Source organism: Protopterus annectens, chromosome 2.part0 (assembly GCF_019279795.1).
Source record: "Protopterus annectens isolate FY-2018-M chromosome 2.part0, PAN1.0, whole genome shotgun sequence".
In the NCBI taxonomy this organism is placed as follows: domain Eukaryota; kingdom Metazoa; phylum Chordata; order Ceratodontiformes; family Protopteridae; genus Protopterus; species Protopterus annectens.
This window is the reverse complement of record NC_056728.1, coordinates 136,321,553-136,345,576: the sequence shown is the minus strand read 5'-3', so window position 1 is coordinate 136,345,576 and position 24,024 is coordinate 136,321,553. Positions and strand designations below refer to the sequence as shown.

At 44.6% G+C, this 24,024-nt stretch overlaps 1 protein-coding gene across 1 annotated transcript in view; it reads right to left on the bottom strand.

Annotated features, from left to right (window-relative positions):
• The window catches only part of STK17B (serine/threonine kinase 17b), a 443,751-nt gene that overhangs the window by 312,850 nt on the left and 106,877 nt on the right, over positions 1-24,024 (bottom strand). The gene's annotated exons all lie outside the window — the stretch shown is intronic.

Here is a 24,024-nt window from a genome sequence, read left to right as displayed (position 1 = left end):
GTGCTTTGTATGACTACATTATCCGCCATGCTGCCAGATTTAATGTCTTGAGTTGGCTGTGCAGGATCTGATTGTTCTGCTGGGACAGTAGATGAGGCACTTGAGGTAAGGTCCAGGCTGGGCATTGAGACAAGTTCCTTAGGAATGGATACCAGTACTGACGTGGCCAGTCTGGGGCAATCAGTATCATTTTTGGCTTCTCTTGTCTGACCTTTAGGAGTACCTTGGGGAGGAGAGGCAGAGGAGGAAAGGCATATACTGTTACGTTTTTCCAGCTGAAAGATAGGGCGTCCATTTTCCATGCTTGTCTGTAATATGTCCTTGTACAGAATCTCTTCAGTTGGCAGTTGTGAGGTGAGGAAAATAGATCTATGTCCAGGCATTCCCATTTCCTTGTACCATGGTGAAGACTTGTGGATCCAATTTCCACTCGTGGAGATCCATGAGGTTTCTGCTTAGTTCGTCTGCCAGAGTATTTATCTTTCCTGGCAGGAAATGTGCCTGCAAATGTACTTGGTAAGTCAATGCTGTGTCCCACAAAGTCATGGCTAGTCTGCAAAAGGGGTAAGAATGAGTGCCTCCCTGCTTGTTTATATACCACATGACCGTGGTATTCTCTGTCTTTATCAGTAGTTGTCCCGGACGAAGTAGGTCCTTGAAGGCTGTCAGAGCATTTTGAACAGCTAGCATCTCTTTTTGATTGATATGTAGATGCATTTGGTTTGTGGACCATGTGCCTTGAATACATCTTCCTGCCATGTGGGCTCCCCAAGCATAATCCGATGCATCCGTTGTTAAAGTCTGTGTGGCTGGGGGTAGAGTGAATGGCTGTCCCTTGTTCTGGTGACAGGCCTTCGCCCACCATCGAAACTCCTGTTGCAGGCAGGGAATGAGTAAAGTACAGTTTTGTACGTACCATAAATGTAGATGTTCGAGTGCTCATACAGCTGCAGTCATAACAGATGGGTTATCCTGCCGTCAGGCGGGTCCTCGGTCGGCCGAATTACAAAGTCTAGGTCCGGCGTCGGTTGTCGTCGCTTCTTCCCTGACGTCAGTGCGGCAGGGGTACAAAAGAGGCAGCCGACGCCATTTTCTTCAGTTTTTCTTGCCCCAGATGTCAGGTGCCCCCAGAAGGAAGGCAAACATAATGTTATGCAAAGATGCAATGTTGATAAATCAAAAAAACAGTAGTTGCAAGCAAATACACCATAAAAGAATACCCCAAAAAGGTTGTATGAAAAGTGTTTGTCATAAGGCCTGTCCTAAGAGGGGATGGAGGGAGGGCAACCTGGACTGCAGCTGTATGAGCACTCTAACATCTACATTTATGGTAGGTACAAAACTGTACTATGTTCATCGTGCATACAGCTGCAGTCATAACAGATGGGTAGAATCCCAAAGCTAAGTAAGGGTGGTAGGCACTAAGTGGAACTAGGAGGGGCTAGGATGCCCTGCAGGACTGCTGTGGCAAAGCCCGCTCTAGATTTTGAGTATAGTGGGAGGCAATAGTGCTTGGAGAAAGTGTGCACTGAACTCCAGGTGGCTGCTACCAAAATGTCCTTGGTAGGGACCCCCCCTGAGGAAGGCTGCAGAGGTAGCTGTGGCTCTGGTGGAGTGGGGTCTGATGCATGCAGGCACAGTTTTCCATGAAATGAGTAACAAAAGCGTATGCAGTGGGCTATCCATTTTGAAATTGTCTGTTTGGAAATAGCCTTTCCTTGAGCACCTGCAGCATAGGACACAAAGAGTTACTCAAATTTCCTGAATGGCTTTGTCCTGTCCAAGTAGTAACGAAGTTGTCTGTGAATGTCCAAGGAATGTAGTCGTCTTTCCCCTTTGTTTTGTGGATTAGGATAAAAGGTAGCTAAGTGGATAGTCTAATTCAAAGCTACACTGGATACTACCTTTGGCATAAAGGTAGGGTTGGTTCATAAGGAAACTCTGTCCTGATGGAAAATGATGAATAGTTGCACAGCCATGAGGGCCTGTAGCTCTGAAACCCTGCGAGCTGAGGTGATAGCCAGAAGAAAGGCCGTTTTCCATGATAAGTACTGTAACTCTGATGAAGAAGCTGGCTCGAAGGGAGGAAGGGTCAGCTTTTCCAATACGAAGTTGAGGTCCCAAGCAGGGACTGGTGGTTTCCTTGGGGGTTTTATATTCTTTGCCCCTCTGAGGAACTGCCTTAAGAGAGGATGAGAGAATAAAGGAGGATCTGTGTTGTACTGTGCAGAAATGGCTGAAGCGTGGATTTTGACGGAGGAGAAGGAAAGTCCATTGTTTAACATCTCGGCTAGGTACTGTAAAATTTGAGGTATGTTTATTACCCAAGGATTCTGTCCCTTTTCTTGATTACAGGCACAAAATAGTTTCCATTTGGCGGAGTAGGCCTTTCTAGTAGAAGGTCTTCTGGCCTCCAAGATGACATCCTGCACCTCCTTGGAGAGGAGAAACTGTTGGGAAATCAAGGAATTCTCCATGCAGCTAGATTTAGAGTTTTGAGATGGCTGTGAAGAGTTTTGTAGTTGTGCTGAGACAACAGAAGAGGGACTAGAGACAGGATCCATGGTGGGGAATGTGTCAGGCTCTTCAGGAGCGGATACCAGTGTTGTCTTGGCCAGTCTGGAGCAATGAGAATCATTTTCGGTCTCTCTGAACTGGCTTTTAATAGAACTTTGGGCAGCAGAGGAAGAGGCGGGAAGGCACAGACTGTCAACGTTGCCCAATTGAAGGAAAGTGCGTCCACTTTCCAGGCCTGCGGACGATAGGTCCTTGAACAAAATTTTTTCAACTGGCAATTTCTGTGGGTAGCAAAGAGATCTATGTCTGGCTGTCCCCATGCCTGAGTTATCGTTGTGAAAACTTGAGGATGCAACTTCCATTCGTGTGGATCTGTCATATTTCTGCTTAGGTTGTCTGCCAGTGTGTTTTCCTTCCCTGGCAGGAATTGTGCCTGTAGTTGAATTTGCAATTCCAGTGCTGTGTTCCATAGGGTCATGGCTTGCCTGCAGAGGGGGTATGAATGAGTTCCCCCCCTGCTTGTTTATGTACCACATCACTGTGGTGTTGTCTGCCCTTATCAATAGCTGGCCTGGATGCAGTAGGTCTTTGAAGGTCATAATAGCCTTTTGCACTGCTAGCATTTCCTTTTGGTTGATGTGAAGGTGCTTCTCTTTTCGGATCCATTTTCCCTGAATGCACTGATCTGTCATGTGTGCTCCCCAGGCGTAGTCTGAGGCGTCTGTTGTGATGATTTGAGTTGCTTGAGGTACACAGAAAGGAAGACCTGTGTTTCTTTGGCAAGCTTGAGCCCACCACATAAATTCCTTTTGAAGGCATGGAATGAGTGGTATAATTGCTTCCAAGCTGTGGCTGTGTTGAGACCATAAGTTTTTTAGGTACCATTGAAGTTTCCTCATATGCAGCTTTGCACATGGGATTAGTAGGATGCAAGATGCCATGAATCCCAGAGCCTGCAGGACTTTCCTTGCAGTTAGCCTGGTGTAAGTTGCCATTTTTCTGAAGTATTGAGACAGTTGCCCTTGCTTGTCTGGCATGAGGTAGGCCATCTGGGTGGTCGTATCCAAGCTGGCACCCAGGAAAATTATTTGTTGAGAGGGTATTAGTTTTGATTTATTTTTGTTGACTGTGTATCCCAGGAAGTTCAACAGTTTTATCACAAACGCCAGGTGCTGCACTAGTATGTCCTTGCTGTCCGCTTGGATCAGGCAGTCGTCCAGATATAGGTAGATTTGTATCTCTTGTAGTCTGCAGAAGGCGATTACTGATGCCAGGCATTTTGTAAACACTCTGGGTGCAGTAGATAAGCAAAAGGGCAATGCAGAGAATTGGTAATGGGTTGAACCTGCAAGAAATCTGAGGTATCTTCTGCAATCTTGTCTGATAGGGACATGCAGGTATGCCTCCTTGAGGTCCAATGTTACCAGCCAAGACTCCTTGCCCAGCATGGGAAGAAGCTGCTGTAATGTGAGCATTTTGAATTTTGGCACCTGTAGGTATGTGTTTAGAATGGATAGGTCTAAGATAGGTCTCCAATCTTTGTCTTTCCTTGGTACCAGGAATAGTCTGGAATAAAACCATTGACTGTGTTCTTTTGCAGGTACCTCTTGAATTGCTTTCATGTCCATGAGAGCTGAAATTTGTTTTTGTGCCTCTGTCCTTTGATTATGTGGCAGGTTTGGCATGCCTCTCATTTTTGGAAGGGTGTGAAAGTGGAACCTGTAGCCTCTGTCTATAATGTCCAGAATCCATTTGTCTCTTGTAACAATATGCCAATTTTTTGAGAATAATGTGAGTTTTCCGCCCAAAGGTGCTGCCATTAAAGCTTTGCTTGGCAGGTGTAGGGGGAAGTCTTTGTGTCTGTTTTCTAAAAGACTGTGTTCTGTCTTCTCCACCTCTTGGGGTTGGTGCTTGCCACTGTCTGGCTCTGAAAGATCCTTGAGGTTGCCCTCTACCCCCCTTGGACGCCTATATCTACCCCTTTGAGGTCTGTCCATGGCTGGAAAGGACCAATTTTTTGAAGGCCAGTTTCTGCTGAAACGTGGAGGCTGTACCTGCAGGAAATCTTTCACTGTTTGCATTGATTTCACTTTTTCCTCCTTTTTCTTTAGCACCTCCTCAGCTTTAACACCAAACAATACATCTTTTTGAAGAGGTGCATCTAATAATTTAGCTTTGACATGATCTAGTAAGGTTTGCTCTTTGAGCCAAGCATGCCTACGTATAACAGACCCCGTAACAGCAGCTCTACATGAGGCCTCTAAAGCATCAAAACCACACATAAGGTATGTTTACCCACTTGCTCTGCACCATGCAACAAATCCTGCAACTCTTTTAAATCTGGTTGTTCTGGTTGTGTCATCTTGCTTTTCAGCTGAGATATCAAAAACTATTGATACTTTAACATATGGAACTGACAGTTTAATGCCCTCATGGTTAAAGTGGCCGAGGTGTACACCTTTTCCCCCCACCTTTCTAAAGCTCTGGAATCTCTCTCTGAAGGTAATGGGTTTTTAGCAGTAGAGGCCTTAATTCCATTGGGACCCTGTGAAATAGTTTCTGGGTCAGCAGTATGGCTTTTATATAGGAACTGGTGAGAATCAGGAACCCGGTAATACCTGTCTGGTTTAACAGAAGCTGGAGGCAAAGAATCAGGATTAAGGCTAGCTTCTGTGTACACATCATCCAATATATCTAAAACAGGAGGGATAGCCAGAGGCCTATGCTGGGGGGAGCAGAAGAAATTCCCTGAGCCTTTTCTTGGAATCTGAGTAATCTTGACCTTCCCAGTGAAAGTGTTCTCTCAATGTATGCAGGGTTTCCCCAAAAGAGAAGTCCTCAGGGGGGGGGGAGACCGAGGGAATAGACTCCTCTGCATCAGAATCTTCTAAAGGAGAATAGGCATAATCCTGGTCCTCAGATAGTTCTGAAGTAATAGAAGCTTGATCTGAGGAAGGGTAGTCTTCCTCTAATCTGGGCCTTTTGTCAGAGGGGGTTTGAGAACCCCTGATAAGAGTAATCAAATCCTCAGCCATTTTAAGCATCTGTTTTTTTAGGCAAGGTGCCTTGAGAGGGGGTCTGAGGAACCTGTTTTTTGGTTTTCATGGCTATTTTAGATTTAGTGAAGGCCTTAATAGAGAAGGAGGAAGGCCTGAAGACCCCTTGAGAAATGGCAGGCCTGTCTAAATTCTGAGTTTCCCCGCCAGGAGTGGCGTCGGTATCTGTAGTAGGAATGGGGGCCGAGGAGCCTGCGACCTCGGGTACTGAAGACACCGGTAATGCATTGTCATCGGTACTCAGGGGCTGCGTCGGCACTTCGCTGATTACCGGAGAACCGGTAGTCGGCCTTAGCGTGGTTTCAGTAGGTGATGCGGACCTCGTATGTCGGTCCTTATCCTTGCGTTTTTTGCTCAAAACTGGAGTCGGAGTATCCGACGGCATAACATAATTAAATTATTTGCCAAAAAGGTGAAGGGCGAACTCCGCCCAACGCTTAATAGTGCGTTTGTTGAATCTAGCACAAAAACGGCAGGCCGAGACGTCGTGGTCTGGGCCTAAGCAAGGTATACAGAAAGAGTGGAAATCCTTATGCTGTATTTGTTTCCCACATGAAATGCAATTATTAACTTTGTCTGACATCGGTCTGAGGCAAGAAAAGTTTCCCCAACGGGGTACTTAGCTTTCAAGAAGACTTTGGCTGAAATACTTTAGTAAATCTCAAGAGCTGGCCGACCGGCACTTGCGAACTGCTTCTGCTTCAGGCACCGCGCGGCAAGAAAGACTGAAGAAAATGGCGTCAGCTGCCTCTTTTGTACCCCTGCCGCACTGACGTCAGGGAAGAAGCGACGACAACCGACGCCGGACCTAGACTTTGGAATTCGGCCGACCGAGGACCCGCCTGACGGCAGGATAACCCATCTGTTATGACTGCAGCTGTATGCACGATGAACATCTATTGTTTCCAGGTTGTGTGGCAATGTTGAGTCCAAACACCTTTTAGGTACCATTGAAGTTTCCTCATATGCAGTCTTCTTGCATATGGAATTAGTAGAATGCAGGATGCCATGAAGCCCAAAGCCTGCAGAATTTTTTCTTGCAGATAACTGGGCCTTTGTTGCCAACAGTTTGAAATAGGTAGTCAGTTGCCTTTGTCTGGCGTGAGATAAGCCATCTGGGCAGTTGTATTTAAGCTTGCACCCAGGAATATTATCTCTTGAGAGGGTACTAGTTTTGATTTCTGTTCGTTGACGGTGTACCCTAGGCATGGTACTCTATATTTACAAATGCCAGATGCTGTAGTAGAATGTCCTTGTTCTCTGCTTGAATGAGGCAGTCGTCCAAGAAAGGATATATTTGTATTCCTCTTGGTCTGCAGTATGCAATTACTGGTGCCAGGCACTTTGTGAAGACCCTGGGCGCAGCAGATAAGCCAAAGGGCAGTGCAGAGAATTGGTAGTGCATTGAGCCAGCTTTGAATCTGAGGTATCTTCTGCATGTTTGTCTGAATGGGACATGCAGGTATGCCTCTTTTAGATCTAAAGTCACAAGCCAAGCCTTCTTGCCCAACATGGGCAGAATCTGCTGTAGAGTCAACATTTTGAATTTTGGAATATCCAGATATGTGTTTAGAATAGATAGGTCCAGTATTGGTCTCCAGGCTTTGTCTTTTCTGGGTACCAAGAACAGTCTTGAATAGAATCCTTGTCCCTGCTCTTGCTCTGGTACTTGTTGAATGGTCCTCATGTCCATGAGGGATGAGACTTGTTTTTGTGCCTCTGCCCATTGATGTTTTGGCAGGTCTGGCCAACCGTTTGCCCTTGGCAGGGTATGGAAGTGAAACTTGTAGCCTTGTGACACTATGTTTAAGACCCATTTGTCCTGGGTTATTATGTGCCAATTTTGAGGAAAAAAGTGCTAGTTTTCCCCCTAAAGGTGCTGCCAGAAGGTAAGTGCTTGGCGCAGGCAGGGGGAAGTCATTGGGACTGTTTCCTGTATGGCTGTGATTTGTCTTCTCCAGTTTTGGAGGTAGAAGCATCCCATTGTTTAGACCTGTATGAACCTTGGGGCTGAGATCTGCCTCTAGGGCATCTGTATCTGCCCCTTTGTGGCCTGTCTGACACTGGAAAGGACCAATTCTTTGTAGGCCAGTGCACCTGTAAGAAATCCTTGAGTGTTTGCACAGATTTAGCTTTGTCCTCCATTTTCTTTAACACCTCTTCTGCCTTAACACCAAACAAAGTATCATGCTGTAATGGAGCATCTAATAATTTTGCTTTAACATGATCAGGCAGATTTTGTTCCTTTAACCAAGCATGCCTCCTAATGACAGAACCCGTAACTGCGGCCCTGCAGGAGGCCTCCAGAGAATCAAAACTACATTGCAAAGTATGCTTTCCAACTTGTTCAGCTGCATGCAATAAATCCTGCATTTCTTTGTTTTCTGCACATTCAGAATGTATCAACATTTTCTGTTTAAGCAGTGACATAATATATCGCTGATATTTGAGCATATGAAACTGATTTAAAGCCCTTATAGCCAAGGTAGCAGAAGTGTAAATCTTTTTTCCCCATCTGTCCAGTGCCCTAGAATCCCTGTCAGGAGGAGTAGGTTTTTTTGCCGTGGAAGCCTTGACCCCTTTGGGACCCTGAGAGATAGTTTCTGGGTCAGCAGCAGGGTTTTTGAAAAGGAATTTGAGAGAGTCAGGAACCCTGTAGTACCTGTCCGGCTTAACAGGAGCTGGAGGTAAGGAGTCAGGGGTCAGACTGGACTCTGAAAATACATCATCTACAATGTGTAACACAGGTGGAATAGCTAGGGGCCTGTGTTGTGGTAGTAAAAGGAAGTCTCTGAGCCTTTTCTTAGATTCTGAATAATCTTGGCTCTCCCAGTGGAAATGCTCCCTCATGGTATGCAAAGTTTCCTCAAAAGAATAATCCTCAGGAGGACAGGCTGAAGGGATAGATTCTTCAGCATCAGAATCCTCACAGGGAGGAAGAGAGTATTCCTGATCAGAAGAGGAATCAGATGAAATGGAAACCTGATCTGAAGATTCATATTCTGTCTCTTGCCTAGGCCTCTATCAGGAGGGGGAACCCCTGATCAAAGTAATTAGGTCTTCGGCCATTTTGAGCATCTGTTTTTTGGGCATGGAGGCCTGTCCATGAGGCTGTTGTACTTGTTTCTTTGTCTTTAAAGGTGCTTTAGTTTTTGCCTTTGAAGCTGAAGTCGTTTTAACATATAATTGAGTAGGTCTGAAAACACCCTCAGAAGCCAATGCCTGCTCAGCAGCTCCAGACCCATCTGAGGGAATAGTTTCCGAAGGTCCAATACCTTGAGCTTCCAGCAGCCTAGTCGACTCCACGTGGGTGTCGGTAGCGGCCTGAGAGTCTAAAGTAGGGGCTGCAAAGGCGCCTCACTGAGAACCGGTGACTGGCTTAGAAGAAGCCTCGTCGTCGGTTTTGGACCTCGGATGCCTGTCCATTTCTTTGCGTTTCTTGTGAATTCTGGTAGTCGGATGGGTATCTGACGACATTGTATAGTTAAATCTTCTGTCAAAATAGTGAAATGCGAAATTGTACCGACGCTTAATAGTGCTTTGGTTAAATCTAGCACAAACCCGACAACTAGCAACGTCGTGGTCGGTGCCTAGGCAAGGAATACAGTAAGAATGAAAGTCCTTAAGAGGTATTTGCTTCCCACAAGAAATACAATTATTAACTTTTTCTGACATTGGTCAAGAGCAAGAAGAAAGTTACCCCAACAGGGTACTTGGCTTTTAGTGAATACTTCGGATCTGAAATTCGAACACAAAAATCTCAGGAGTTGGCCAACCGGCACTTGCGAACTGCTTTTGCTTCATTAAGAAAGACTGAAGAAAATGGCGTCGGCTGCATCTTTTATACCTCTGGCGCACTGACGTCAGGGAAGAGGCGACAGCAACTGACGCCGGACCTAGACTTTGGAATTCAGGCCGACTGAGGGTAGCCTGCCAGCAACTGTGAAACACGAAGAACATCAGAAATATCAGAATCCTGATCAGAAGGAAAATCAGTTCTAGGTCTGAGAGGGGGAGGCTGGCTTCCTCTGATTAAAGTAATAAGGTCTTCAGCCATTCTAAGCATTTGCTTTTTTTTAGGCATATGGGCCTAACCATGCTGTTTGGGTGTAGGTTTTCTAGGAGTGGGTCGAGTTTTAGGCCTGGATGAAGAAGATGGCGTCGGTTTAACATGCAAGTCTGTAGGCCTGATTACACACTCAGAAGCCGGTGCCTGCACAACGGCTCCGGACCCATCCAAGGTAGAGACATCCACAGGTTCCATAGTCGAAGAAGCATCTTGTGGCATACTGGACTCCAAATGGGTCTCAGTAGTGGGTATCAGGGGCTGCAAAAGCACCTCACTGAGTAACGGCGAACTGATGACTAGCTTAACAGAAGCGTCGTCTGCAGCTTTGGACCTATGCAGTCTGTCTCTGTCTTTATCCTTATGTTTTTTCGGAATATCGGTAGTCTGATGGCTTACTGAAGCCATTTCTGGATAGTTATACCGAGTACCAAAATAATTAGCTGCAAATATAGACAGACGGCGAATAGTTTGGGGGTTGAACAAAGCACAAAACCGACAGCGAGGGACGTCGTGGTCTGGGCCTAAGCAAGGAATGCAGTACGAATGAAAATCTTTATGAGGTATTTGCTTTCCACAGGTAAGACAATTGTTAACTTTTACTGACATTGGTTAAGAGCAAGAAAAAGGATCCCCAATGCGGTACTTAGCTTTTTTGAAGACTTCGGTTCTGAAACTCGAAAATGAAAATTTCAGGAGTCGGCCGACCGGCACTTGCGAACTGCTTCTGCTTCGGGCACCGCGCGGCAAGAAAGACTGATGTAATGGCATCGGTTGCATGTTTTATACCCCTGACGACCTGGAAGAAGGGACAGCATGATGCAGGAATCCAAGACTCTGGTATTCAGGCCGGCTGAGGGCTACCTGCAGGCAGATAACCCAAATGTAATGACTGCAACAGTGAAACATGAAGAACATCCAAGCTGTGAGCTTGAGGCTGTGGAGACTGGGGTGAATCAGTCCCTGAGGGTTAGATAGCAGATTTTGTAACTGATCCAGGATCCACAGGTTGTGAATCAGATGAGGCCATAGGAAAGGAAACTAAACTTGATGGGGCCAATAAGGGGCAATGAGGATCACTCTGCTTCTCAACCTTTGAGATTTCTGGAGGAATTTCGTGATGAGGGGAAACGGGGGGAAGACATACAGTAGACCCGGGGGCCAATCGTGGGTTAGAGCATCCCTCGATAACTCCCCCTGAGGGGGGAATCATGGTAAAATAGCTTCTGCATCTGTTGTTTAGAGGGGAGGTCGCAGCAAGGCCTGCCCCAATGGCGGAAGATCCAATCCGCTATTACAGGACTGAGGGACCACTTGTGAGGCATCAGGATGTTCCTGCTCAGATTGTCCGCAATAAGGTTGGAACTCACGGGAATGTGCATTGTTATAAGAAAGCGGTTGGATGCTATCGCCCAGTGCCACATTCTCAAGGCTTCCCGACACAGGGGTTAAGACCTGGTTCTGCCTTGTTTGTTTATATACCAGACTGCCATGTTGTCCGATTGAACTGCAATGAACCCGGAAGGGAGGGATGCATGGAATGCTTGCAATGCTAAGAGAACTGCCCTCAATTCCAGGACATTTATGTGGAAATTGGCTTCCATGGGGAACCAGGTGCCTTGGGCAGTCTTTCCCTGGAAATACCTCCCCCCACCCTAGCAGGGAAACGTCCGTGGTCACCATGGCCCTGGGCTGGGGAAGGCAGAACAGTCGACATCAAAGATTTGATTCTGGCTTCATCCCTCAAAGCATTTCTTTCCAAGTGGTTGAGAGGATGGGTTGAGATCAACCATTGTGATGAAAGGAGCCACTGTACTAGTCTCATGTGCAATCTCGCCACTGGAACCAAGGTAATGGTTGCTGCCATACAGCCCAGAAGTTGAAGTACAAGGCGTGCTGGTACACAGGTTTGTGGGAGGAGTACTTGAACTTGGCTTTTTTTTCTCAGAGCCTGTGAGGAGGGAGGGAAGCTTGACAGGATGTTGTGTCGAAGACCGCTCCAATAAACTCCAGTGTTTTTGTTGGGGACATTTGAGATTTGTCCTTGTTGATCGTAATCCCTAAGCAAAGAGCAAGGCCTTGAGTGTAAGCGAGCCTGTGGATGAGAAGATTCCTGGTCGTGGCGGTAAGGAGCCAATCATCTAGATACAGAAGCACCTGGAATCCTTGTAGTCGAAGAAGAGCTAGTACAACTGCCATGCATTTGGTGAACACTCGGGGGGGCTGTCGAGAGATCGAATGGCAGTACCCTGAACTGGTAGTGATTGGCTCTCAGCCGGAAGCGGAGAAATCTCTGGGAGCAGTGGTCCATCTTTATGTGGTAATACGTGTCCTAGAGATCTATAGAACACATCCAGTTGTCCTTCCCTAGAAAGGGGAGGATGGACTGTACCGTGACCATCCGGAATTTTTGAGGCTTTATAAATTTGTTCAATAGGCTGAGATCCAGGATTGGTCTCCAGTCCTCTGTCATTTTTGGCACTAAAAAGAACCTCTAGTAAAAGCCGGATCCTCTCTGGTCTGGTGGGACTGACTGGATGACTCTTTTTCTTCGCAGCTTTTCAATTTCTAAGGCTGCTACCTTCCTCTGATTGGGTGGAACATCGGGGATTTGTTTGACGGGTCTGGGAGTAAGATCGAATGGGATATGGCGGTCTCTGGATATTATTCTCTGCACCCAATACATCAGTAGCAATAAGTTGCCAGGCTGGTAGGTGCAGAGAAAAACGACCCCCGAATGCTTCCAGAGGAAAGCAATTAGGCCGCTGCTCAGGAGTGCTGGTAGGGTCGGCCGGAGAGGGAATCTCTAGCACCCTGGATACGCAGACCCCCTCTGCCCCGAAAGGGGCGTCTTCCAGATGAGTTGCCCCCTCTTCCCCGGGGGGATTGCTCACTGCGAATGTCACGAAAAGATCCTTGGGACTTTTTGAACCACAATTTCCCTCCCCTCTGGTTCCTGGAATAGGATCCCTGGGGGGGGGGGAGGTTGAAAAACGTATGCCCACAGCAGACAAGGTCTTTCTGTCTTTCTCACTTTGTGATAGTGTGTCTCGTACTTTGGGACCAAAGAGTGAAGATTCGTCGACAGGCACGTTGATGAATGAAGATTTAAAGGGGCCTGCGAAATCACACAAACGCATCCAAGCATGCAGTCTCATGACGATGCCTGATGTGGCTGCTCCAGCTGCCCCCATGGTGGTGTAAGATATCAATCGCATCAAGGAGTTTGAGATAGATTCCAGGGTAGCCAGCTGCGAGGCGACAGTGTCACGCACCTAATCAGGCAGTACACCCACCAAAGAGGTAGACATTTCAGAAATTAGGTCTCCTTGGAGGCAAGTGAAATGTGCCAGACAGTTCAGCGATGGAATGGCAAAGGTCACTGAAGCATAGGTCCGCTTCCCCAGTCTGTGGCCAGAGACTCCCTGTTCGGGGGATGAACAGTGGAACTATCTTCTGCCAGTTCCTTCTTGGTGGCTACTGCCACGACCATGGAATCAACTACCAACTGCTTGGACCAAATGGGCTGGTCTTCGGGGGTGGATAAAATTTTGTCCGGCCTCCAAGGGACAGGTTCTACATTGTCCAGGGCCTTCCAGGCATGCTGCACTATCAGCTTTACAAGCTCATCCACAGGTGGGGTCACCCAAGAAGTAGATGGCCTGGCATGGAAGGCCTGCAAGAACACAGATTCCTCCAAAGGGTTAGAGGACTTCCAGTCTCCCCTCTGCTTGAGGATTTCGAGAAGGTCTCCAAATGAGATGTCTTCTGGGGGAAAACATGGGGAAAGTACAGTTTTGTACCTACCATAAATGTAGATGTCCGATAGGTATGCATCTGCAGTCATAACATATGGGTTGTCCTGCCTCAGGCAGCCCTTCGGTCGGCCGGATTCCAAAGTCTGGGTCTGGCCTCGGCTGATGTCGCATCTTTCCCGACGTCACAGCTGCTGGGGTATAAAGGCATCAGCCGACGCCATTTTCCTCAGTGTTTCTTGCCCCAAATGCCAGGTACCCTCTAGGAAGGCTACATTTGGATAAAAATTGAAAATTCCAAACAGAGTAAAACATATATATATATATATATATATATATATATATATATATATATATATATATGTATGTATATATATAAACATACAAACAAATACACCATAATAGATTCCCCCAGCTAGCTGAAAGAGGGGTAAGCACCCTAGGAATACCACAGAGGGGAAGGCGGGTGGGTAATCCTGACTGCAGATGCATACCTATGGGACATCTACATTTATGGTAGGTACAAAACTGTACTATGTCCTTCAAGGATGCATCTGCAGTCATAACATATGGGTAGAATACCATAGCCAAACTGGGGGAGGAGGTACTAAGATAAGGATGGTGTAGTTATGATCCCCTGTAAAACTGCAGTTGCAAAACCTGCTCGGGATCTGGAGTATAAAGGTAGATTGTAATGCTTGGCAAATGTATGCACGGAGCTCCAAGTAGCAGCTTCTAAAATGTCTTTGGTAGCCACCCCTCGTAGGAAAGCTGTAGTGGTGGCTGTGGCTCTTGTGGAGTGAGGCCTGATATTTTCAGGAGCTGTCTTTCCATGAAAAGAGTAGCAGAAACGAATGCAATTTCCTATCCATTTAGAGATTGTCTGTTTGGAAATAGCTTTTCCTTGCACTCCAGCTGCATATGCTACCAGACGTTGGTCAGTTTTTCTGCTGGTTTTAGTTCTGTCCAGATAGTAGCGTAGTTGTCTGTGTACATCCAAGGTGTGCAGTAGTTTTCCCCCCTGTTCTGTGGGTTAGGGAAGAACGTAGGCAAATGAATAGTTTGGTTCAAGGATACCCTGGATACCACCTTTGGCATGAAAGTAGGATTGGTTCTCAGAGACACACTATCCTGGTGAAAAATAAGGAAAGGCTGCACTGCCATTAGCGCCTGTAACTCGGATACTCTTCTTGCTGAAGTGATTGCTAGAAGGAAAGCAGTTTTCCAAGATAAGAACTGTAAGTCTGCTGATGCTGCTGGTTCAAAGGGAGGTAGTGTTAATTTCTCCAGCACAAAATTGAGATCCCATGCAGGAAGAGGGGGTTTTACATTTTTGATCCCTCTTAAAAATTGTCTGAGGAGAGGGTGAGAGAAGATAGGAGGATCCATGTTGTATTCTGCTGAAATTGCTGAAGCATGGATCTTAATGGAAGAATATGACAGGCCATTGTGGAACAATTCTTCTAAGTATTCTAAGATGTGTGCTAGGTTTGCCAGTGTGCCATTTGTACCATTTGAAGCGCTCCAAATGAGGAATCTCTTCCATTTAGCTGAGTATGTCTTTCTTGTGGAGGGTCTACGAGCCTCCAGGATTATGTCCTTGACCCTTTGAGATAAGACAGTTTGGTTTTGTTTTAGACAATTTTCCAGGCAGTCAGCTGCAGTGTTTTCAAGTTTGGATGCAGTATCTTGAAGTTGTTCTGCGTTAGAAGTAGAGGCCATGAGTTCGTCCGAGACATGCTTCTCAGCAGCGGATACCAGTGCTGCCTTGGCCAGTCTGGAGCTATCAGTATCACATTTAGCTGTTCCTCTCTGATCTTCAGTAGTACTCTGTACATCAATGGAAGTGGTGGAAAGGCATACACTGCTAGGGCATTCCAGTTGAAAGAGAGGGAGTCCACCTTCCAGGCTTATGGGTGGTATACTCTTGAGCAGAATTTCTTTAGTTGGTTGTTGAGTGGGGAGGCAAACAGGTCTATCTCTGGCATTCCCCATTTGTTTGTTATGATTTTGAAGATGTCTGGATGCAGCATCCATTCGTGAGCATCCGTGGTAGTTCTGCGTAAGCTGTCTGCTAGTGAATTCTCTTTTCCTGGTACGAATTTGGCCTGCAGTTGGATGTTGAGATCCAGAGCTAGGTTCCACAGATCCATTGCCATCCAGCACAGAGGGTAGGAATGCGTGCCTCCCTGTTTATGTACCACATGACTGTGGTATTGTCTGTCCTTATCAGCAGATGACCTTGCTGGAGGAATGATATGAATGCCTCGATTGCATGTTTCACTGCCAGCATCTCCTTTAGGTTTATGTGCAAATTCAGCTGATCTTGAGTCCATAGGCCTTGGATGCACTTGTCTTCCATGTGTGCTCCCCATCCTCGGTCTGAGGCGTCTGTGGTGATGGTCTGCCTTGGATGTGGTTTGGTGAAAGGCAACCCTCTGTTGGACTGGCAGGCCTGAGCCCACCACAGGAATTCCTTTTTCAGGCATGGAATGATTGGAATCATTGTTTCTAGACTGTGCCTGTGTTGAGACCATACATTCCTTAGGTACCATTGTAATTTCCTAATATGCAGCCTGGCATGTGGGATCAGGATTATGCAAGATGCCATGTAACCCAGGGCCTGCAGGACTTTCCTTGCAGTGAGCTGAGTTTGTCTTGTCAAAGCCATGAAGTAGACTGGTAGTTGCTTTTGTTTTTCTTCTGTGAGAAAAGCCATCTGAGTTATTGTGTCCAGATCCACACCCAAAAAGGTTATCCTTTGGGATGGCACTAGTCTTGACTTCTGGATGTTGACGGTGTATCCCAAGGCCTGTAACAGGTGTATGACATAGGCCAAATCCTTTGTAAGTCTTGTCCTGTTCTCTGCTTGTATTAGGCAGTCGTCCAGGTATGGGTAGATTTGAATTCCCTGAAGCCTGCAATGTGCAATTACTGATGCCAGGCATTTCGTGAATACTCTGGGCGCAGTAGATAAGCCAAATGGCAATGCTGAGAATTGATAATGCTCTGATCCTGCAAGAAATCTGAGGTATCTTCTGCAATCTGGTCGTATAGGGACGTGCAGGTATGCCTCCTTGAGATCTAGAGTCACCAGCCAAGACTCCTTGCCCAACATGGGAAGAAGTTGCTGTAGGGTCAGCATTTTGAGTTTTGGCACAATGAGATATGTGTTTAGTGCGGACAAGTCGAGAATAGGCCTCCATTGGGTTTCTTTTCTTGGTACAAGGAATAGTCTGGAGTAAAACCCTTGGCCTTGTTCCGTAGATGGTACCCTTTATATTGCTTTCATCTGAAGTAAATTGTTGATTTGTCTTAAAGCCTCTGGCTTCTGGTTTGGTGGAAGGTTTGGCATTCCGCTCCTTCTTGGTAAAGTGTGGGTATAGGCACGAGCTCTTGAATAAGGCAGAATCCCAATCAGCAATGAATGAAGGCGAGATAGGACAACATAACATCAATTAATTAAAAAAGTCAAAAGGTAACAATTGTCTGCAATTTCTCGTCTTTTTCTGGGCACTGTTTTCAGCAACAGTACCCTGTGGCACATTTTTAGTAAATGATTTGTTAAGCCACATTGAACTTCTAGCTTGATGCAAGTACGATTCTCAAATGGTTTTTAAATCAAAGTATAACATACATACAAGCAGTGCCTCAAAACCAAAACGCAGAAAATATGACCACCACAACAAGGCAATGGTGCACAAAACACGGTGGCATTTTAGTTTATACCGCACCATCTTATTTATCCGCGGTGGTGGTGCTGCGGTAGGGTTGTCGCCTCACAGTAAGACGCTGTCCGTTTCGACTCTCAGCTAGGGCGTCTTCTGCGTGGAGACATGCGTGAATGGGCGTACCTTCGTTGAAGGTTGTGCATCAGGGCTGGCAACTCGGCATGCAAAAATCAACTGCCAATCATTAACGGACCAGAGTTCCGCTGTGGCGACCCCTAACCGGGAAAAGCCGAAAGACACAACAACAGCAACTGCACCTTCTTATTTATTTTTATTTTATTTACCCTTTGCTGACTGGGGTTAGTCCCACTAGGCTGGAAGCCTCTTTTCAGGGAGACTCGCATACTCACATTTACACACACACACACACACACACACACACACACACACACACACACACACACACACACACACACACACACACACACACACACTTTCTTCCAACATTATATGGTAGACAAACTTGGTCTTGACTGGAAAGTCAGAGTATATAGGATTGTCCACACTGCTAACAAGGACAGCAAATGCTGCTTCTTGGAAAGAACCCACCATGGAACCTCTGGTCATCCAAGCAAAGTCACCACCTTGTTGGGCTTTGTCCTCACTGAACTAAGACTGCCCTTCACTGAAGCAAACACCAGACTTGAGTTTTTCCATTGCTTCCATGACTTTACCATGTTTTTCACACTGAATATGCCTCACATTCACTGCACTTCCTCCTCCTCCTTTTGGACCTTGTGATTTTTTTTATAATCAGACTCCCGGCCAACAGAAGCTCCTCCTTTTTTGCCGCCTTTCACCCCACTGCCTTTCCCCTTTGGGAGGCACACTAACCAAAAATGCAGATGGAAAGCAATTCTGGCAGCTCCAAGGCACCACTACCAGTACATGCCATGACCATCTGTAACAAACTGTGTTGTGTGAACCCTTTACAGGGTTATCAGAATATATACTGCTGTCACTCAATGCTGCACTGAATTGATTCAACTTGCCATTCAACTGACCGTGTGCACTGCCTTAGGGGCCATGAATTCCTGTGGTCTAAAATGAAATATCTTCCCGATTTTTTCCCCAAACAAATGCATGCTAGGGCAAGAAAAATTCTTAACTGTTCTTATTAAGGAAAATAAAAAAGTCCTTTATGCAAATATTTGTTAATATCACAGCTCATAATTAAAGGAAGTTAACAAAGTTTCATTTCCTTTCTTTATCAGGGCATGTTCCTCATTATTCTCTATTCAGTACCGTAGAACCTATAACAAATTTTACCACAAGAAAAAAAACTGAAAGGGACTTCAGTTAGGTTTTGTCACAACAGTGTTATTACTTTGGTAAAGCGATAAAGTTAGCTTCATACGAGTCACTCATCTCTTAAAGCAACAGTGTTTATTAAAGTGAAGTACCCCGTGGAAACTACCTAGTATAGATGCAAAAAATGGTTGAACCTACAATTTGCAGGGAATAAGCTACAGATCTGAATTTATAAAAGACTCTCTAAAACGAATGTGTTTTAAATGTACAGATCTAACTTAACTGCTGTAACTAGAACTGTAATATCCCAAGGAACAAATTACAGCATGCCCAAGTCGTGCTTTTGGTTAAAATTTGCTTTTCAAAGTGCTTAGCATATAACAGGAAAAAGGCCCTTGAACTTGCTAAATAGTTACTTCACTCACCAAGATAACGTGAGGTGGGACTGTTTACAGCCATCTTTCTCAGCAGATCTGCAAATCAGCTGTTGGTCAGGACATTTGGTTTATGCCTTGAAAAACATTAAGTGCATTCAACACATGACTTCTAGGTACGGTATTCAAGTGTTAAATGTTTGGACAACTACATGTTTAAACTCCCCAATTAACCTCCATTAATATAACAGTGTAAAAACACTGTACATTTAATGCATTCTCTGCTGAACAGCACATCCTGTGAATTAAGACTGAAGGCTTTTGCATGGAAATTAAACCTGGATGCCCTGTGGCTTGAAGCGGGAGTGGGGGGGGGGGGGTTGAAAAGTGCTGTACACTCCTTGCTCCTACACAGTGCACATTTACCACTAATTATGGTAGCTCCTTAACATAACATTTCTGTCACACCCTTTGCTGCTGAGAGAAATAACTATAACTGCTATGGCGCACTACTTCATCCATCTTTTTTCCCTCCTTTCTTAGCAGTAATGCAGCACATTGAAGAGCAACTTTACAAGGAACAGCAAATTCTGTTCAGTGTTTTAGCTTCTTTACAAATGGTTCAAGTAGGGGGATCATTTTTGCTTTCTTTATGCTTTGTTCTGCAGTTCAAATGTTTCAGGATTTTACCTTATATGCCCAGAGCACTGGTGCAGTTTCATCCCACCTAATCTGAGCAATGCATGCCCTTCTCCCATTAGGTTTGTCTTCCTCCTCGAGAAACATTTGCTCATTAATGTGCAGGTTTAGGCTGGCACATTTAAATCATCCCTCCTCAAAACCAAAATCAATCAAAATGAAAGTAACTTTCTCTCCAAAATAAATTTTCAGTACTCATTAATATTTCCATAGCTTATAATCAGCATAACCTTTCACTATGTAGGATATACAAATAAATCTGACAATCTCAAAATGCACTGCTTTAACAGAAAACTCCAGTATTAGATTAAATGCAACAATAACAAAACAAGGGAATGAGGCAACAGGATGATTTCTTATAGGAGGTGCTCTATTCATATAGTTAATACTATGCTGAGAATCCATAACTTCTCTAATTGACGTCAGAGTGATCTGGCTGCAGGAACTGGTAGGACAGAGTACCCAACCCCCCCCCCCCACCACCAAATGGCTATAACAGAATATTTCTGATAACCACTGACTCAAAAGATGTCTCATGCAATTTGTAATGCTTTAAAAAAGTGTTCACGGATGTAATGACAGCAGCTGTGCCAATGTTGTTTAAGAAAAGTACTACAGAAGAAGGCTGTAGATGTAGGGGAACCTCTGTTGAGCAAGTTTTGGCATACTTGCCATAAAATAAGATGCCCTTATTTGAAAGGCACTTGGACAGAAGTAGTTAGTTTTTTTGCCCATGTCCTCCTAAGAAGGAAAAAGTGATAACCTTGTGTTTTTTTCCTGTCTAAACAGTACAAAGCTGTCCGTGCATACCCATGAAGTGCAAAAGATATTCCCCTTAATTAATTACAATACAAAAGAAAGAAAAGAAAACATAGCAAACGAACTGTCTTGTTTAGATTAGTCTCTACAGTTACATTAGACATGAAAGAGGATTTGATAAACTCAACATGCTAAAATATTCTTGCTGAGAAGTCTTTGGACCTGCTGACGAATGGAACTACAACAGCTTGAGAAAATAGGGATCCGGCTGAATTTTGCCAGAGGGATGTCAATTCAATTCTGACACATGGCAAAGGCTACAAGAAACTTTTATAGCATGGGACACAAATGGTCTGGACCATTAAGGAGCAACTGTGAATACAGCTACTTTTGCATGTCTAGCTTTAAGAATAAATCTGGTCATCAGAGGAAGTGAACAAATAACCATAAACAAGCCTCTGGGCCATAACACATCCTCCTACATCTGCTCATTCCATAATGTCTTGCTACCTCTACCACTGATAGACAGTACCATCAGTGGTTGGCAACCCAACACAACCACAATCATGGCCCTGAGAATGACAAGCAGCTGTAAGCCTCAACATTCCTCCCCAATACTGACAGTCCTGCGTTAGCTGGGTCATAACTGCGCCTTCATCTTCCCATAGTATCTAGCAAACAGGATTCAAGCTAAGCCCGACACTGTTTAACTGTAATATATTGCTCATTAAAACTCATAAGCTCCTAAATTTTATTGAACTGGTCGTGAATGAATAAGGACCAAGTTATCCAGTTCATTTACTTGTAAAAAAGCAAACAAATGATTCTTCACTTGCCATCTCAAGATCCAGGTAGGACTGAACTCTAAAGCATGCTAAAGATATCCTTCTAATCCACAGTGAACATGCAAGTCTCCTGTGGCAGAAATGGAAAGGGAGCTTACAGAATTATAAAATAGAACGTTTATTGCTTTGTGGAATTGCCTTGTGTTTTTTGCGAGCCTAAAGAGTTACCATCCTCAACTTCTCCACCTTGTGGTGTTTGTTAAAACTGGGGAGACCATGAACTGGCCTCCACTGGCACTATTTTAGGGTAAAAGGAAGATCACAGACCAATAGCCCATGAAATAAACTTCTGTTCAATGTGTTTCTCAGAAGGGGCCTCTCCCTCAAAAGGGATATGGACGGCTTCAGAATAGTTTTAGTAGGGGTCTTGATTAAAGTTCTACTCTGTCACCTATTTCAACAGCAATGCTCATTCACAGGTCTTGTGTGACATTTGACAAAATTGTCCAGATGACCTGAAACCCTGTACTCTCCTAACTTCAAAAATCTGTGGAATGCGAGAAAAAATACAGATGATGGAAAAGGCAGGGAAGGAGTGGTTCACTACTGAAAAATACAGATGTTAAAACAGTTCCTTACAAAAGTTATGCCTGCAATAAGAAGATGTGTCCTGAGAGAACCTCTTGCCCTTTGGATGTCACCAAACATAATTAGAGGCACGGCCTTTGCCACATGGTCTGGTTCGGGATGACAAAACCTAAAAAAGAATGCTTGTTGATAAAGACTTTTCCACAAAAACAAAACTTATGACTAGTCATCACAACTCAGGATCTGCAAGGGCTCTGGCTGCAGGAATAAAAAAACACTGAAGAACTGATGTTAGATTCACTCAGCACTGAAGAATTTTGCAGCCTACCAACCACTTCACTAGTAATGCAGTGCTGTTCTAGAACTTCTCAATTCTGAATCAAGAAAAAAAAGAGGAAAAGGGATTAGTGGCTCGGGCAACTGAAAATTCCCACCCAGATGGAGCCCCCAGGACACAGTCAGGATTCCACAACTGGCCCCTGCAAAATAAAGCAAGTCTGAGGAGGCTGGTTTGGAGAGCACCTGGTAGACCCTGGACATTGGTTACTGGGGGGCCGGGCTGATAACAATGATGTCTGAGGGGACAAAAATAACAAACAAAAAAAAGAATAAAAGCAAAAGGAAGATTGGAGGAAGGATACTGGTTACTTTAGAAAAAGTGCTCAAAAGGTACAGCATTATGGTAACTAACCATTACTCCTGTATCGGACTTCAAAGACCTCTGGTTGCAGGGACAATCAGAACAGAATGTCGAGCCTTATCCTCTTGAGTAATATCTTACAGGAACATATTCTTAGTGGGAACAGCCCAAAGGAAACTATAGACTTGGAGGGCATGTCCAGCACAGGACAAGTTATAATAATTAGCAAGGATATGAAGGGGGAATGAGATGGCCATAGCATAAACATCAAAAAAGGCATTAAGTTTATGGATGCAAAACCAGCTTTTGGTGAATATGCAGGGGTTTACTATACATTTATTAAAATAAAATATAATAAAACTACTGGCAACTTTGAAAGACATTTAGTAACGTTATCTTCTTTACTTTTAACAATGGCTGTAAAAAATGTAGCATATTTTCTAATATTTTGGTTCTGTCTACACAATACCCGAGCTTTCTATACATAGCCATGAAGAGGAGAGTCTGCTCCCCTGGGTTTGACTATAGTGGAAGAAAAAGATGATGAATAGTGCAGTCCAGGTATGACTATGGAATAATGCACAAGAAGCCATATATTTGCAGAAAATCAGATTAAGGAGAAGATGCTGCCAAATCCTGAAGTTTGGAAATACTCCTGGTTGAGGTTGCTGGTACGACAGAGAGAGAGAGAGAGAGAGAGAGATGACAACGTTTCCAAGGTGGGAATTTGTGATCAGTAGAAATGGTTGACTCAGAGGGACATCATAAGAACTTTGAACGAAGTCCATCTCAAGGATGGACTGAATCTCTAACATGGTGTGAAAGTAAGGAAAGAAAGAGAGGAAGGTACCTTTAAAAAGGTCATGTGCACCAAATACAGCTAAATATGGACCAAGGTAAAAGCTGGAAGTTACTGTTAGTTGAACTTTGTGAAATGGCTTAAGGCCAAGTCATAAAGTTTCAAAAGGTACTAAAGAACACGACAGGATAGGAAACAAAGCCACATTCCAAAAGCTGCTCATTAAGAAATGTCTCTACGTGTCCAATGTGGCTTTTGAGTTGAAGGTTTCTGCTGCAGACTACTAATAGAACAGTCCAATGACAAAAGAACTAAAAGAACTGAAGAACCAAGTGGTTACTTTAAAGAATAAAGGCCCAGGTGAGTCTCTCAAACTTCATCTTATCTTTGTAAAACTCTAGATAAGGTTACCTACATGCAAGGAAATGCACCTCCAAGACCCAGAAAAACTGACATGATTGCCACTAGAAAAGTATTTTCCAAGATACAAACTTCAGCATTGTCCAATCTGCAATCTGGGACCAAGGGAAAGCAAGAACAATCATCAAATGGAAAACCACTAAAAGAGGAAGAAAAGCAAAAGTCAGGCCCTGAAGTGGAACCAGCTATTGTCCCAGCAATGAAGGACAACATCAGAACAGTTTACTATACTGTTACAGACCGGAGACACTGAAAACAACAAACCCTTCTGTCTTGAGACAGTGAGGACCTCCTCCTTATTCCATAAACTTCAAAAAGAGAATGGAGGGACACTATAGAGGAATTTTCCTTCCAGTACAGTGGAGAAATGATCTACAACAAGCTCATCTTCTGCATGACGGACCAAGCAGATAACAGCATACTGCTTTCTTCTGAGTACCAAATATACTGATCTTTGGCATGCCCAATTTTTGAGATATCTAACCAAAGCATGGGCTATGAATGCACAACTACTGAAGAAAGTTACAGAATAGGCTCATTTACACCCCCAGGGAAATAAACTGTTGAGAGACAACAATGCCTTT